Raw genomic sequence first — 15028 nt, 5'->3', positions numbered from 1 at the left:
GTCATTCCCGGTACATTCCCGGTAACTCCGAAAACCTTCCGGTAATCAAATGAGGTCATCCTATATATCAATCTTCGTTTCCGGACCATTCCGGAAACCCTCGTGACGTCCGTGATCTCATTCGGGACTCCGAACAACATTCTCTAACCAACCATATAACTCAAATACGCATAAAAAAACGTCGAACCTTAAGTGTGCAGACCCTGCGGGTTCGAGAACTATGTAGACATGACCCGAGAGACTCCTCGGTCAATATCCAATAGCGGGACATGGATGCCCATATTGGATCCTACATATTCTACGAAGAACTTATCGTTTGAACCTCAGTGCCAAGGATTCATATAATCCCGTATGTCATTCCCTTTGTCCTTCGGTATGTTACTTGCCCGAGATTCGATCGTCAGTATCTCCATACCTATTTCAATCTCGTTTACCGGCAAGTCTTTTTACTCGTTCCGTAATACAAGATCCCGCAACTTACACTAAGTTACATTGCTTGCAAGCCTTGTGTGTGATGTTGTATTACCAACTGGGCCCCGAGATACCTCTTCGTCACACGGAGTGACAAATCCCAGTCTTGATCCATACTAACTCAACTAACACCTTCGGAAATACCTGTAGAGCATCTTTATAGTCACCCAGTTACGTTGCGACGTTTGATACACACAAAGTATTCCTCCGGTGTCAGTGAGTTATATGATCTCATGGTCATAGGAACAAATACTTGACACACAGAAAACAGTAGCAACAAAATGACACGATCAACATGCTACGTCTATTAGTTTGGGTCTAGTCCATCACGTGATTCTCCTAATGACGTGATCCAGTTATCAAGCAACAACACCTTGTTCATAATCAGAAGACACTGACTATCTTTGATCAACTGGCTAGCCAATTAGAGGCTTGCTAGGGACAGTGTTTTGTTTATGTATCCACACATGTAAATGAGTCTTCATTCAATACAATTATAGCATGGATAATAAATGATTATCTTGATACAGGGATTATAATAATAACTATATTTATTATTGCCTCTAGGGCATAATTCCAACAGTCTCCCACTTGCACTAGAGTCAATAATCTAGTCCTCACATCATCATGCGAATTACATTGTAATAAATCTAACACCCATACAGTTCTGGTGTTGATCATGCTTAGCCCGTGGAAGAGGTTTAGTCAGCGGGTCTGCTACATTCAGATCCGTGTGCACTTTGCATATATTCACGTCCTCCCCTTCGACGTAGTCGCTGATGAGGTTGAAGCGTCGTTTGATGTGTGTGGACTTCTTGTGAAACCGTGGTTCCTTTGCTAAGGCAATGGCACCCGTGTTGTCACAGAACAAGGTTATTGGATTCAGTGCGCTTGGCACAACTCCAAGATCCGTCATGAATTGCTTCATCCAGACACCCTCCTTAGCCGCCTCCGAGGCAGCCATGTACTCCGCTTCACATGTAGAATCTGCTACGACGTTTTGCTTGGAACTGCACCAGCTTACCGCACCCCCATTAAGAATAAATACGTATCCGGTTTGCGACTTAGAGTCGTCCGGATCTGTGTCAAAGCTAGCATCGACGTAACCTTTTAGGCGAGCTCTTCGTCACCTCCATATACGAGAAACATCTTCTTAGTCCTTTTCAGGTACTTCAGGATATTCTTGACCGCCGTCCAGTGATCCACTCCTGGATTACTCTGGAACCTACCTGCCATACTTATGGCCAGGCTAACATCCGGTCTAGTGCACAGCATTGCATACATGATAGAACGTATGGCTGAAGCATAGGGGACGGAGCGCATATGCTCTCTATCTTCATCAGTTGTTGGGCACTGAGTCTTACTCAATCTCGTGCCGGTGACAAGAAGGCGGCCAAAGAAAAATCGTGCCGGTACGAGATTGAGTAAGACTCAGTGCCCAGCAACTGATGAAGATAGAGAGCATATGCGCTCCGTCCCCTATGATTCAGCCATAGGTTCTATCATGTATGCAATGTTGTGCACTAGACCGGATGTTAGCCTGGCCATAAGTATGGCAGGTAGGTTCCAGAGTAATCCAGGAGTGGATCACTGGACAGCGGTCAAGAATATCCTGAAGTACCTGAAAAGGACTAAGGAGATGTTTCTCGTGTATGGAGGTGACGAAGAGCTCGCCGTAAAAGGTTACTTCGATGCAAGCTTTGACACAGATCCGGACGACTCTAAGTCGCAAACCGGATACGTATTTATTCTTAATGGGGGTGCGGTAAGCTGGTTTAGTTCCAAGCAAAGCGTCGTAGCAGATTCTACATGTGAAGCAGAGTACATGGCTGCCTCGGAGGCGGCTAAGGAAGGTGTCTGGATGAAGCAGTTCATGACGGATCTTGGAGTGGTGCCAAGCGCACTGAATCCAATAACCTTGTTTTGTGACAACACGGGTGCCATTGCCTTAGCAAAGGAACCATGGTTTCACAAGAAGACCAGACACATCAAACGACGCTTCAACCTCATCCGCGACTACGTTGAGGGAGAGGACGTAAATATATGCAAAGTGCACACGGATCTGAATGTAGCAGACCCGCTGACTAAACCTCTTCCACGGCCAAAGCATGATCAACATCAGAACTGTATGGGTGTTAGATTTATTACAATGTAATTCGCAAGATGATGTGAGGGCTAGATTATTGACTGTAGTGCAAGTGGGAGACTGTTGGAATTATGCCCTCGAGGCAATAATAAATATAGTTATTATTATAATGCCTGTATCAAGATAATCGTTTATTATCCATGCTATAATTGTATTGAATGAAGACTCATTTACATGTGTGGATACATAGACAAAACACCATCCCTAGCAAGCCTCTAGTTGGCTAGCGAGTTGATCAAAGATAGTCAGTGTCTTCTGATTATGAACAAAGTGTTGTTGCTTGATAACTGGAACACGTCATTAGGAGAATCACGTGATGGACAAGACCCAAACTAGTAAACGTAGCATGTTGATCGTGTCATTTTGTTGCTACTGTTTTCTGCGTGTCAAGTATTTATTCCTATGACCGTGAGATCATATAACTCACTGACACCGGAGGAATGCTTTGTGTGTATCAAACATCGCAACGTAACTGGGTGACTATAAAGATGCTCTATAGGTATCTCCGAAGGTGTTAGTTGACTTAGTATGGATCAAGACTGGGATTTGTCACTCCGTGTGACGGAGAGGTATCTTGGGGCCCACTCGGTAATACAACATCACACACAAGCCTTGCAAGCAATGTAACTTAGTGTAAGTTGCGGGATCTTGTATTACGGAACGAGTAAAGAGACTTGCCGGTAAACGAGATTGAAATAGGTATGCGGATACTGACGATCGAATCTCGGGCAAGTAACATACCGAAGGACAAAGGGAATGACATACGGGATTATATGAATCCTTGGCACTGAGGTTCAAACGATAAGATCTTCGTAGAATATGTAGGATCCAATATGGGCATCCAGGTCCCTCTATTGGATATTGACCGAGGAGTCTCTCGGGTCATGTCTACATAGTTCTCGAACCCGCAGGGTCTGCACACTTAAGGTTCGACGTTGTTTTATGCGTATTTGAGTTATATGGTTGGTTACCGAATGTTGTTCGGAGTCCCGGATGAGATCACGGACGTCACGACGGTTTCCGGAATGGTCCGGAAACGAAGATTGATATATAGTATGACCTCATTTGATTACCGGAAGGTTTTCGGAGTTACCGGGAATGTACCGGGAATGACGAATGGGTTCCGGGAGTTCACCGGGGGGGCAACCCACCCCGGGGAAGCCCATAGGCCTTGAGGGTGGCACACCAGCCCTTAGTGGGCTGGTGGGACATCCCAAGAGGGCCCTATGCGCCTAGGAAAGAAAATCAAAGAGAAAAGAAAAAAAGGAGGTGGGAAGGGAAGGAAGGACTCCCACCCACCAAACCAAGTCCAACTCGGTTTGGGGGGGGGGGGGAACCTTCCCCCTTGGACTCGGCCGACCCCCTTGGGGCTCCTTGAGCCCCAAGGCAAGGTCCCCTCCCTCCCACCTATATATACGGAGATTTTAGGGCTGATTTGAGACGACTTTTCCACGGCAGCCCGACCACATACCTCCACGGTTTTTCCTCTAGATCGCGTTTCTGCGGAGCTCGGGCGGAGCTCGGGCGGAGCCCTGCTGAGACAAGGTCATCACCAACCTCCGGAGCGCTGTCACGCTGCCGGAGAACTCTTCTACCTCTACGTCTCTCTTGCTGGATCAAGAAGGCCGAGATCATCGTCGAGTTGTACGTGTGCTGAACGCGGAGGTGCCGTCCGTTCGGTACTAGATCGTGGGACTGATCGCGGGATTGTTCGCGGGGCGGATCGAGGGACGTGAGGACGTTCCACTACATCAACCGCGTTCACTAACGCTTCTGCTGTACGATCTACAAGGGTATGTAGATCACTCATCCCCTCTCGTAGATGGACATCACCATGATAGGTCTTCTTGCGCGTAGGAAAATTTTTGTTTCCCATGCGACGTTCCCCAACATGGCGGCCATGGCACCTTCGTCGGACTCGTCATCGACGTCGTCGTCCGTGATTGCCTGCCACACTCGAAGGCTTCGGAGAATAATCTTCATCTTCACCGCCCACACGCCATAGTTGGCGTCGGTGAGCATCGGGTATTGGATGGGGATGTTGCGATGCGCCTGGACGTTGGCGCCGCCCGTTCCTCCACCACTGGTTGCTGACTTGCCGCCCTTCTTCACCTTGTCGCCGTTCTTGTTCGCCTTGGCACCGTCGCTGCCGGACTCGACCGACTCAGCGTCGCTGTCCGTCATCGTAGATCGTAGATCGTCGAGGCTCTAGATACCAATTGTTGGCTTTTGAACGTGCGTATGCAGCTGTACAGGCGTGCCTACGTGATTCTTGCTTCGGCCGGCTACTTGACGGAACTTGCGTAACTAGCGACACGAATAAAACTGATCGATGGATTTGATGGCTAAAGGCCTGTGTCGAGCCTTTGCTTTGTATTGCTTTTCGTTTTTCTGGTGTTACAATCAACACCCCTAGGATGTCTTTTATACATGTCCACAAGGGACTATGAAAATAGACTAGGACTAGGAATCCTAGTACTACTAGGACTCGGTTTGGCTTTCTTTCCTAATCCTAAAGAAACAACATGATTAACTTGTACAGGAACCACCAAACCAGCCCCCGTCGTTGCTGACAGCGACGACGAGACCATGAGCTACACCACCAAGGCCATAACTGGGACCAGCGCGACAGCTCCTGCCGAGATGCTACCATCCGGCGCCATTAGTTGCCATAAAGTTTGATAGGTTCTTCTAGCTTGCACCTTAGCTGAGGTGATCTACAACGTTTCTTTTCAGAAATAGAGGATTCCCTTCGGTCTGTGCATCAATACGGTACATGGAGCCATTTTATTAACGAAATGTAACAAAAATCCAGTGGATTCGAACATGCTCTAAACGAGCAGCAAAATAATGAAAAGTCTACCAAAAGATTCCACAATCGGCAAACATAGGCCTAGATGCCTAACCATCTGTCCAATTACTGGTCCGTCAGGAAACCGGTTGTAGATATCCCGAGTTATAATCTCTCACCAGATAGACCGAGTAACCAAAGGCTCCCTGGTTTCCGCAGGAGTGAGTAACGACCATATACGGATCAGCGCCGATGCCTTCTAGATTACCTGCAAGAAATTAACATTTGTTTTTCTGTTAAAGGTCACGTCATTCCTACAGTTCCATATAGCCCAACGCAATGCACATACTCCTATACGAATATATCTAGCAATAATTATGTCGACCTCATTTAGCCACGTCTCAAACAATGTGTCAATGCTATCCGGTGGTGTGATATTAAAGGCTATACGGTCTGTTTGCCACAGGATTTGATATTCTCATCATGGTCACAGAAGCTACATCTTTTACTTCCCTCTCAGTTGCGCTTTGCCAAACTATCCCTAGTAAGGATCACCTTCTTGTGAACAAACCACATGAAGACTGTGATACGCAAGGGCACTTTTCACCTTCCAAATATGATTAGACTTGGGTATTGGTGTTGTGTCAATAAGGCTCAAATACATCGATTCCACACTAAAGATGCTACTAGGTGTTAGCTTCCAATGAAGCCTATCGACTTCATCCGATAACTGGACATCCATGAGTCCTGTGACTAGGTGCAACCAAGCCTCCCATCTATGACCTAGTAAAACTCGATGACATTGAATGTTTAGAGGATTAGACTGTAATACTATGGCAACGTATGCCTTTTTACGTTGAACAATATTATAGAGAGATGGATATTGTATGGTCAGAGGCGTTTGCCTCAACCATGTACCCTCCCAGAATCTCTTAGACTTTCCATCTTCAATGATAAATTTAGCTTTGTGAAAGAAGCCCGCTTTCATCTTCATCAAGCCTTTCCAGAAAGGTGAATCATTGGGTCTTACTGTTACCTGGGCCAAGGTTTTAGATTGTAAGTACTTATTACACAAATTTGTACCCACATGCCTTCCATCTCCACAGATAATCTGAACATCCATTTTCTTAGCAGACATCTGTTCTTTACCTCCAAATTCTCAATTCCCAAACCTCCCTGGTACATAGGTCTGCAAACGATATCCCACCTAGTAAGCATATATTTCTTCTTAACTTCTTCACTCTGTCAGAAAAAGCGGGATTGATAGAAGTCCAATATTTTTTGTACCCCTACCGGTACCTTAAAGAAGGACAGAAGGAACATCGGCGTATGAGACGTCCTCCATAAGTCAAAAGCTTACCCTTCCAACAACTTAGCTTTTTCTCAAATCGATCCTCAACACATTTCCAATCTTTGTTGGATAACTTACAATGATCATTTGGTATTCCTAAATAGCTAAGCGGTAGACTTCCCAATTCACATCCGAACAATTGTTTATATATCTCTTATTCATCTTTGTCTCTCCCAAAGCAGAACAATTCACTCTTGTGAAAATTAATTTTCAAGCCCGACAACTGTTCGAATAAGCACAATATAAGTTTCATGTTTCTGGCTTTTGCAATATCATGTTCCATAAACAAGATAGTGTCATCAGCATATTGTAGGATAGACACACCACCATCCACTAGATGTGGTACGATTCCACCTACCTAGCCTTCCGCTTTAGCCCTCCCTATTAGAATTGCCAACATGTCTGCAACTACATTGAATAGGATGGGGTACATTGGGTCTCCCTGCCGAAGACCTTTGTGCGTTTGAAAGTAATGACCTATATTGTCATCGACTTTAATTCCAACGCTACCTTTCCGTACAAATGATTCAACGTGTTTCCTCCAAACCTCGTCAAATCCCTTCATACGTAAGGCTTGTTGAAGTAAAGGCCGTTTAACCTTATCATAAGCTTTATCAAAATCCACCTTGAAGATAACCCCATCTAGTTTCTTCGAGTGAATTTCATGCAGGGTTTCATGTAGGACAACCACACCCTCTAATATGTTTCTGGCCGGCATGAAAGCCGTCAGACTATGCTGCACCACTACATGCGCAATCTGCGACAATCTATTCGTCCTTACCTTCGTAAATATTGTGAAGCTCACATTAAGCAGGCAAATAGGTCAAAATTGTTCAATTCGCACCTCCCCCTCCTTCTTTCGTAGCAACGTAATTGTCCCAAAGTTAAGGTGTAAAAACTGGAGGTGGCCATTGAACAAGTCCTGAAACATCGGAAGTAAATCACCTTTAATAATGTGCCAACATCTCTTATGGAACTCAACCGGAAATCCATCTGGACCTAGTGCCTTATTGTTTTTCATTTGTGAAATAGCATCAAACACCTCTTGCTCTGAAAATGGCACAGTTAATATCTCATTCTCATCAATCCTGAGCTCAGGAATATCACCGACCGTCTACTCATCCATGGACACGAAGTTGTCATCATGCTCCCCGAATAGTTGCTTATAGTACTCAGAGATAGACAACTTCAGATTTCTGTGTCCAACAATTCTACCTTCGTCTTGTTCAAGTTGGTAAAAAAATTCTTTCTGTGTTTTCCATCCGTAATGAGATAGAAATATTGCGTGTTGTCATCACCATAAACAACCCATCGAACTTTAGTTCTAAGAGTCCATTTCAACTCCTCTTGTCTAAGAAGTTGTTTAAGATTTTGTTCTATCTGTGCTCTAGATGACCTCTCGTTGTCATCTAACAACGTGGATTCGGCTTTTAAATCTAGCTGATTAATAAGACTGAGAAGTCTTTCTTTCTCCTTCTTATATCTGCCGCTTTCGTGTTTAGCAGAACCTCTTAGGAACTGCCTCAGGTGCCTAATTTTATTTTGCCATCGGTCGACATTCGATACCCCCCTGTGACCTTAGTCCCTTCTCTAGCTATTAGGTCCATAGATCGTTCTCTCTCAAACCATGCTAACTCGAAACATAAAGTATTCTTGTTACCCGCATCTGTTGTGTCACCCGAGTCAACAAGCAAAGGGGTATGGTCAGAAATCGCTCTCGGCAACGCTCATGCTATTACGAGAGGGAATTTCTGCTCCCACTCCACACTACTCAGAATTTGATCCAATTTCTCAAAAGTTCGGTTGGGCAAGGCATTGGCCCAAGTAAATTTTCAGCCCGATAGCTGAATCTCTTGCATATCTAGGCTTTCGATAATTGTGTTAAACATAAATAATCATCTACCATCGAAGTTCTCGTTATTATTTTCCTCCCTACGCCTAATTATACTGAAGTCACCCCCAACTAAAATCGGTAGCCGCTCATCTCCACAAATCCGGACAAGGTTATCTAGGAAGTTCATCTTCAACTCTGGTTGGGCGGCACCATACACTTCCACAAGTGCCATTAGAAGCCATCCTCCTTCGACCGCACCCTAAATTTTACGACGAAGTCCCCGAACACTACGTTCCTAGTACAATGTTTCTACTACCGTGAAAACATATACTATATGATTAACTACTAGAGCGTGCAGTCTGACGGTCGCCTTCATTTATATAAAACTAACAAAGCGATATGCGCTGGTAATTTCTCAGTCAACTATAAGATAAATGTCAAATAAACAAGCATGTTCTTCGTCCGTATAGGCTAAATTATCTTCATCATAGATTATATCATGAATCATGATCCGAGGTATAACGTGTCGGATTCCACGACAACTATGTCCATTGTTGAAATATATTGCGTGCCTCCCTCCATCAATTCGTATTTTTGGATGAGTTGGCTGAAGCATGAATTCAATATGATATTAGAGCCAAGAGATTTTGAGATCAAGATCCTGCCAATGTAGTATTAAAAATAAATGATTATGTGGCCTACATCGATTCCACATCTAAGGATTAAAATAGCCTAGACGTGAGGACGATTGTTGATATATATTGCCTACCTCCCTCCATTAGTTCGGTGTTTCGGATGAGTTGGCTGGAGCATGAATTCAACATGGTATCCGAGCCAAGAAGTCTTGAGATCAATACACTGCCAATGCAGTATTAAAAATAAATGATTCTATGGCCTACATCAATCCCACGTCTAAGGACTAAAATAATCGAGACGTGAGGTAGGAGACGCAGTCACTGTATTAGATGATGAGGGGGGTGTTGAAATATATTGCCCAGCTCGCTCTATCAGTTTGGACTATTGAATGAGTTGGTTGGAGCATGAATTCAATATGGTATTCGAACAAAGAGGTCTTGATATGAAGACTCTGCAAAAGCAGTATTAAAAATAAATAATTCTATGACCTACATCTATCACACGTCTAAGGACTAAAATAGCCTAGACGCGAGGAGGAGTGCTGAAATATATTGCCTGCCTTCCTCCATCAGTTTGGACTTTTGGATGAGTTGGCTAGAGCATGAATTCAATAGAGGAGAAGACAGGAAGGCACCAGAAGGGGACACAGTAATCGACCTATGTGCCGATCCATCAGAGATGCAGTTGATGATGGCGCAGTGAGACTTCAAATTTAGCCGCAATCGTTCGCTTCACTCTCTCTAAGACTGAGGGGGGAAGTTAGAATATAATATTGATTTAAAGATAGAGATAAGGAGTAGATATTGAATAGTTTAAGCCATGTATAATATGTCTTTACTCCAAGTCTCTACCCCTCATGTATTCTATGTATACTCCATATGATGATCAGGTCAATACAACACACAACAACAACAACAATATTCAGCCATCACACAATTTCCACATCCGCCGTTCTAGGTTGTCAAGAAAAAATCAATTCATTGCAGTCCTGGCTAACCTGTGTTTAAAAGCAAGTTGTGATGTTATTGATGAGGTCAGCAATCAATAAATCATATCTCTTTGCGCCCATTTCTTCCTTAGCAATCTGTGAACCCTCTTCCAACTCCGAAGCAACCTTGTTCAGCAACTTCATTTACAATCTTGCCCTCATTGACCTCCCGCCTCGTGACCGCCTTTACACCTGGTCTAACAAACAATCTTCCCAAGTCCTTTCTCACCTCGACCTGATGCTCATCAACATCGCGTGGGTTGGCGCATTCCCACTTCACCACCTCCATCCTCTCTCGTCATTTGCACGTTGAATGTGATGTTATTGATGAGGAGACCAATCAATAAATCAATTATCTTTGTGTTCGGTTCTTCCTTGGTACTCACTCCGTTCAAGTTTATTGTCTCTCCTCATGTTTTGTGTCAAATTTTCATTAAAAAGGTCAAGTTGTATGTCACAAAGATTATGAAAGAAGTTTTATGACATTGTTTGTATGTTATACTTTGCTAGCTAAATCTAAGGTTGAAGTTTGATCCAAAATAAGAGAAGGCCTAATCAACTCGGACGGAGGGAGTAGTATAATGACATGCCTGTCCTGTGAGCGCGCTCAGGAGAAAAAAGGAGGAGGGTGATGGTGACAGAAATTAGTAATTACCTTCAACTTTAGAAGGATAATGGGTCATGAGCAATCCATAATCTGATGGTTTTATCTAGGATAGAATAGATTATAAATTTTTAATAATCTGTCTATCTAGTTTTTATAATCTACAAAATAGTATGTCCTATTTAAAAATAATATAGATTATAAAAACTGAATTATCATAATATGAATGGTTTCAAACAGGGCTTTAGTAGACTAGGAAATGGAATACAAGTCATCAATCCATGCACGGCTACTACAATTCCTTCCTTTGATCTTTGGTGGGAAACGGTATGCGTATTTATCTATCTATCTATTATTATATATATAATACTTTACTCGTTCAATAGACAAAAGAAAAATATTGTACTCCCTCCGTTCCTAAACATAAGACCTTTTAGAGATTGTACTATAAACTTTATACGAATGTAAATAGACATACTTTAGAGTATAGATTCACTCATTTTGCTCCGTATGTAGTCTTCTAGTGAAATACCTAAAAAGTCTTATATTTTGGAACGGAGTGAGTAGAAAATACCATGATAATTAGAAAGATCCATGCGCTTAATTCAAAGAAAAGAAAGATAACCGTTGGATAGAGGCAGTTTTTTCTGTAACATAGAACAGTGAAAAATTACCACCAATGCCATTACATAAAAATACCTTTTCAACATATAATAAAACAAGAGTGTGTCTAGCCTGCATCTGGATGTGACATAAACATGTCACATATAAATTGATATCATCACTTTTTTCTTTGTTTTCCTTTTTCTCTTGTTTTTCTTTTTTTATTTATGCAAGCCTGGGGCTTGCAGCAGCGAGGCGGAAGGTGCCGTCCCCAACATCGAACGTGCCATGAGTCTATGTTCAGTTTAGTTTTCGTACTAGCAAAAGAGCCCGTGCGTTGCAACGGGAGCAAACCGTACAAACTTGTCATAACCTAATAATCATGATTTAAGACCTTTATTAAAACTTACTACATAAATAGAATTTAAAAATTCTTAAATAAGTAAAATAACATCATATTTAAATTGTACGCATCACTATAGATTCAAATTACATTATAAATAGAAATTTAAAAATTAAATAGGTAAGAAACATTATATTTCAATTCAACACATTTTTTGAATGAAAGTTCATATGTAATAATTCAAAATTAGAGTTACAGTTTAAAAGATATAATTTTTTAAAGTATTTGTTAATTATAATTGAACCGCGGATTAATAAACAACATGGACCGGCCTCGTTATGAAAAAATGGATTGTACGCTATTGATTAAAATTACAGCATAAATATAATTTTAAATTGTTAAATAGATAAAATAAAATTATATTTAGATTCTGCGCATCACTATTGATTAAAATTATATTATAAACATAATTTTATAAAATTAAATAGATAAACTAACATTATATTCAGATTCTACATATTATTCTAATAAAATTTCATATATAATAATGTAAAATTGAAGTTATCGTTTAAAAGATATGATTTTTTAAAGTATTTTGCACTTATAATTAAACTACAGATTAATTAACTAAAAACTGTAGGGGTGTTTTCGAAAACATACGGAAGACGATTGTTTTTTTACTCAAATATGTACTGCGGGTTTATTTTCTGAAAACAGAAGGAGCGTTTTACAAAAACTCCAAAAACGTTTCGTTCTCTCAGCTAATTATGTACTGCGGGTTGATTTCGGAAACTTACAGGGGGTTATCTATAAAGAATACAAAAACGATTGGTTATTCATTAAAATTGGGACTGCGGGTTTATTTTAGAAAACTTTAGGGGGGTTTGTGCAAAACAACCACAATGATGCTTTATCATTAAGGAAGATATATATACTCTAGCTTCGTACGAACCTTCATTCTACTGTACTCGCGTAGGCTATCCTCAGTTTGTCTTCTTTTCTTTTCTTCTTCCGTTCCATGATCTTTTCCTTCCCAAGAATGGATTTTTCCTAGGAATTTTCTTAAAACAATTGTTATACTGCATAAGAAATGTTCACATGATTCAAAAAGAATGTTCCCTACCATTCAAAAAGTGTATATACCATTTACCAAAAAGTAATTTGTGCCGTTTTATAAAAATGTTTATATAATGTAAAATACGTCCATGAAGTATAAAAAATCTTCCGTAAGATTCAAAAACAATTATTTAAAAAACATGTTAAATACACAATGGAAAAAATGTAGAAAACATATATTTTATAAATATTAATCATGTATTTGAATAATTTTCGACATGCATAAAAACAATTCCAGATATATACAAAACATATATAATGGGTATTTGGAAATAATTTTATAAAATATTTTTTTTTAGAATTATATTAAGAAAAATGTTAATAATGTATTTAAAAAATGTAACACATCTAATCAAATGTGAAAAAGGAATTAATAACATAAATATGAAAACCCATGATTTCGCTTGGGTTCATAATTTTAATAAAATGTTCATGATTTTTTTACAAAAAAGGTGAGAAAGAAAAAAAAATTAAAAAACATTTGGATATGCAACCGGTCAATAGCCCTCTTCCCGCCTCTATTTGCAATCTGGTTGGGGGAATACTGTTGTGTGTTGAAGGTGGACTTGCAAGTTGGACAAAAATGGATCAGTTGTGTTTCAATGGTGGACTTACAACTCGAACAAGAATGGGATGGCGCCCCAGTTGCATATCGAGACTGGAGTTGTAACTAGGGAAATAATTGGCGAGGCCCCAATTGCGCATCAAGGATGGACTTAAAACTAGGACAAAAAAGATGAACCCCTAATTGCATTCTGTTGTATAGTTTAACTTGCAAATGGACAAAAGTATTGGATTCTACCGGAGGTGCGTCGCATGTAAATAAAAAAATTGCTACGCGTAGATTGTTATCACTAAACGCACAGTATCGTGCAGTGGAAGTGGAGTCGTGGTAGAGCGTTTGCGGGGGCCGTCTCCTCCTCGTCCAATCTCCCTCGAATAGCTGGTCGTTGGATCCCATGTATAGGTTCGCCGAACGGTGCAAGTGCACCGCCTCTAATGGTATCCGTGTGTGCAGGAGGAAACCGTGCGACGGACTGCTAGGTCCGATCACAAAGTCGGCGGCAAGTGAAGGTGGCTAGTTGGAAAACATGCAAAGCCCTAATGACGGCACCGAAGTGATCAATCGAATGAGTGTGTTGCATCTCGACTATATATAGGCATCTGTCGGGGCTCAACTCTTGAGCCTTGCACGGATCCTGAAGCCCACATGATCCCTTCATTTAAGCGCGCAAACCCTTAGGTTCTCGTTCACTTGGTCACGAGTCAGATCACATCCTACTAGGCTAGTCAGTAGCGGCCTCTAGCAAAGCGTGTCGACTCCAAGTGTCCGAGGAAGATGGTTAGGCGAACCTATACTTCACACTTTTGTTTCCTTTGCCACACGATATATGTTGCCGTGGTCAACGCGACATGATCATCCTTGTTGTAGGACAACCTCTTTCTCGTTCCGGTGAATCCGACCAACATTTTGAATTATCTCATAATCCTCATCGCATGGCCATGCTTATCCAGGTCGGATCACCCGATGGGGCCCAGAGGTAAATCCATCTTGCTCGACCATGTCTCAGCCACATGCATGGACAACACATAAAACCATTCCTCTTGTTTGTCTCAGCTGTATGCACAAAATTATGGAGACAATTAATGAACTCGGAAGAACGTCGGTTATCGTACATCGATTGCCAGCTCATCTTCATTACACAACATCAAAGTGACCAAATTAATCCAAGTTCATCACATTAAAACCAAACTAGAGTAGTGACCAAATGTTATTACTGCAAAAAATATATACATCAAGTTCACACATACTTCTCATAAAATAACATATAACTATCTAAAGCATTTAAATGCAACAGCAAATGCGGTCAAAATCGCAACTAAGATAATAATTGATCCAACAACATCATGATACCAAGCCTCTTTATTAATACATATTTCCTAATCTTTCTAATCTTTAAATGCATTGCATCCATCTTGATCTCGTGATCATCGATGACATCGGCAATATACAATTCCAATTTCATCTTCTCTTCTTCAATTCTTTCCAATTTCTCTTTCAAATAATCATTTTCTTTTACAACTAAATTTAACTTCTCGACAAAAGGGTTGGTTGCAATTTCCGTTTGACATACCTCCTAGATA

The sequence above is a fragment of the Hordeum vulgare genome, chromosome 5H (assembly GCF_904849725.1).
Source record: "Hordeum vulgare subsp. vulgare chromosome 5H, MorexV3_pseudomolecules_assembly, whole genome shotgun sequence".
Classification (NCBI taxonomy): Eukaryota; Viridiplantae; Streptophyta; class Magnoliopsida; order Poales; family Poaceae; genus Hordeum; species Hordeum vulgare.
This window is presented reverse-complemented; position numbering follows the sequence as displayed.